This window comes from Platichthys flesus, chromosome 12 (genome assembly GCF_949316205.1).
Source record: "Platichthys flesus chromosome 12, fPlaFle2.1, whole genome shotgun sequence".
NCBI classification, from domain to species: Eukaryota; Metazoa; Chordata; class Actinopteri; order Pleuronectiformes; family Pleuronectidae; genus Platichthys; species Platichthys flesus.
In genome coordinates, this window is record NC_084956.1 from 10,128,726 (window position 1) to 10,131,082 (window position 2,357).

Consider the following 2,357-nt stretch of genomic DNA (forward strand, 5'->3'; position numbering starts at 1 on the left):
GAGGGAGGGGAGGGGGCCAGGAAGATGCGTCGGTAGCGGGTGACGGGTCTGCGCAGTGCATCGCAAACCTCCCACCAGGAAGGATGGAGGGAGCGCTCTCTATCCCACAGACATACACTCCCTTTGTCTCCTCTTCGTGATTCAAGTCACCAGCAAGCAGTTATCACACAGTGGGAGGCAGTGTTCACCAGTTTCAGTCCTGACTCAAGTGCAGGCGAGAGCACAAACCTGCAAGAGGTTCCCAGTTCCACTTGTGGAAGGCCCCTGCTGTGATGGTTGTACACAATACCTCATGTTACAACATATTGATGATGTGTTGGGAAGATTCTGAATAAAGGGTAAAGTTACTGCTGGAATGATGTGAGTAAAATGTTTTATTTCTTGTGTTTATATCTTTGTTGTTTGTGTTAAGTGTATTCATAAGATAAGATAGGATGTGACTAAAGAAGACAAGATTAGATAAGCCAAGATGAGATACAGTTTTGATACAATACGATAAAACAAGATAAGGTATGATAAAAAGAGATGAGATGCGATACAATATTATACGAAAAGATACGTTACAATACATAAGATAAGATGCGACAAGATAAGATGAGATAAGATTAGATGCAAATTGATACACATAAAGATAAAGAAAGACAAGATCAAATAAGTTAAGACACAATTTGATGCAATACTATATAGTACAATGTGATCAACTGCAATAGGATGATTTTCGATACAATAAAATAAAATAAGAAAAGATACAATAAGATAGGATACGTTGCAGTGTGATAAGATAATATAGAATACGATAGAATGCTACAAGATAAGATAAGCTAAGATGCAAATTGATGCAACACTATAAGATAAGACAAGGTACGAAAAGATAAGATAAGACACAATGTGATGCGACACAATATGATAGGATAAGATACGATACAAAACAATTCGATAAAATGAGATAAGAGAAACGCGCTGCGATATGAGTAGGATATGATAGAGTAAGAGTGACCTTTAGTTGTCCCAGAAAAGTTTCCATGTGTCTGCAGCAAACTGCAAATAGTGAAAAACACAATCGCTAAAAGTAATAAATAGGTAAAAGAACCAAAACTAATAAACACAATGAACCATAGATGCACTCAAAGTAGCAGCATTGCAAATATATGATGATGAGATTGTTCACATAGAAAGTCATTATTACATAGTACAATTTGTTAAAACCCTGGATAAGATAAAGCCCTATAAGGTGCATGTGATCTACTGGGACCAGTGTTTAGTGAACAGTCGCACTAGTAGTTTAACCTTACTAATGGTCCTACATTTATAAATCATTTATGATCTCCATGTGCTTTTTGTGTGTGACAACGTGGTTAACACTGTCCAGAGAGAGGCCCACAGGTCTCACTGCAAACTGGGTAGACTTTGCCATCTGTTGGTTGGCTGTAGCATTGCACCCCCCCTCAGAGTGTTTGCCCCCCCCATGCAACAACTTAATTCCACAGGGTGATCGGGACACAACACATAAACAACTAAGAGCAAATTAGATGCATGCTTTGTATTTCTCATCCACGGGTCATTGTCTGGGAGGGGGGGGGGGGGCGGGGGGTCCTGGGTGTGGTGACGACGGTGTGACGTGTGCACGCAGGTGTCCGTGTGTGCGCAGTTTGTCCTCTAGGTGTCAGGCTGCACTCGCAGAATGTGAGGCCCAAACACAAAACTCCATCTCTCGTCTTATTGCATGACACACCTCCAGCTTTTGTCCTCATAAATCACTTACAAGTCGTATTGCAGGGCCACAGGCCTGAATCTGGGTCTCATGTATGAAACATCTTCTTCGTCTCCGCAGCGATGTTGTGGGATTCAGATAGACGTCTCACCTCCCCGGCTGTCACATGACCGATGGTTTGTCTCACACAACAGACAGGCCTGGGCCACAGTAATGGACACAGCGTGACATAACGTATCACAATAACTGACGGATATAGGACCTGAAAGCCACTGAGAACATTAGGTCTGTTTTTGTGGGTTTGAGGAATTTTTAGTTTATTTTTCTCGCCAACTACAAATTCCAGTTCCATAACATTGCTTCACAAAAGATACCAGCCTCCTCCCATCCGCAGAGTCAGGATGGGTTGCTCAGATGAATTTCATTGAAAAATGTTTTGTCTTCATAAGGTTTTTTTTCTAGCGGGATTGTGGAGGGGGGGGGGGGGTAGCAGAACAATATGCAAAGAGATAAGATGGTTCAACACAATAAAAAGGGTCCAACACTGAATCTTGGCACAGGGATGGGCATTTTTGGAATTCTGCATCTGATCCCGGTGTGGATCTGGTCCCAGCATAGCAGATATCAGCCTCTCTGAGCCCTAACA